Raw genomic sequence first — 1,144 nt, 5'->3', positions numbered from 1 at the left:
TCGCGGTGTGAGGAGAGACCCCGAGAAGAGAGACCGAGGGCCGAGGGGAGACCCCGAGAAGAGGAGAGATGGCGGGGCGAGGAGAGACCCCGAGGAGAGGAGAGATCGCGGGGCGAGGGGAGACCTCGAGGAGAGGAGAGATCCCCGTGTGAAGACGGGGTCTTTCACGAAAAGGGGCGGGGTGAGGAGAGATCTCGGGGCCAGGTGAGATCCCTGGGTGAAGAGAGATTCCCGGACAAGGAGAGGATCTGGGCTGAGGAGAGACCACGAAGGGAGGGGAGACCCTGCGGTGAGCGGAGACCGCCAGGCGGAGAAACGGTCTCTCACGAGAAGGGGTTGGGTGAGGAGGGGAAGGCCGGTGGTGAGGAGAGATCCTGGGGAGAGGAGAGGCGCTGGGGAGAGCAGAAATCCCAACGGGAGGAGAGAGCCCGAAAGGAAGAGAGAAGCAGGGTGGAAGAAAGGGTCCCTTACGAGAGCTCCCGAGGCGCGGAGAGGGTGTCTAACGAGAAGCATCCGGGCATGCAGCTGGCCAGGGAGCAGCTAGCCGCGGAGCCAAGGCGTCTGCGCGCCCACGGAGAGCTGTGCGGAGCGAAGGGGTGGGGCAAGGGGAGGAAGCCCAGGGAGGGGCAGCCCCCAGGCCCGAGACCGGAGCGGAGACAGGGGAAGGGGCGAGGCGTGGAGAAAGTGCGGGACCTGGACCCGAGGGCGGAGAACCGGGGCAGGATGCCGAGTAGCACCCAGCAACAGGCTGGGGCCGGCGCGGGGAGAAAGGGGCAATGCCAAGAGAAGTGGGGGCTTGGAGCAAGGAGTGAACGGGGAGCCAGATGCAAGAACAAGGATGTGATCACAGGTCGGAGCAGGACAAAGGAAAACAGGAAGGCCTCTGTCAAAGTGAGAAACAAAAACCTAGACCCAGTGACGAGTAGGTGCAGAAAACCGAGAGGAGACCTAACAAGGAGCAGGGGCTGGGCAAAGTTAACCGGAGCGACCTGGAGGCAGGGAGAAAGTAGAAGCAGGAGTCGGGGCGTGGCTAGGAGTATCAGTAGGGGGAGGGCTAGAAGCAAGAGCAGGGGCGGGGTCAGGAGCAAGAGCAGAGGCGGGGCCAGGCGGAGGAGTGGGGCCAGTAGCAAGAGCAGGGGCGGGG

General features: G+C 64.2%; 1 protein-coding gene across 1 annotated transcript in view; it reads left to right on the top strand.

Moving 5' to 3' along the window:
- The window catches only part of Catsperg (catsper channel auxiliary subunit gamma), a gene marked incomplete in the record, with an annotated part of 43,608 nt that overhangs the window by 6,968 nt on the left and 35,496 nt on the right, over positions 1-1,144 (top strand).

Source organism: Chinchilla lanigera, unplaced genomic scaffold (assembly GCF_000276665.1).
Source record: "Chinchilla lanigera isolate Chin_1 unplaced genomic scaffold, ChiLan1.0 scaffold00067, whole genome shotgun sequence".
NCBI classification, from domain to species: domain Eukaryota; kingdom Metazoa; phylum Chordata; class Mammalia; order Rodentia; family Chinchillidae; genus Chinchilla; species Chinchilla lanigera.
The sequence above is the reverse complement of the archived record's forward strand: the minus strand, read 5'-3'. Positions and strand labels throughout refer to the sequence as shown.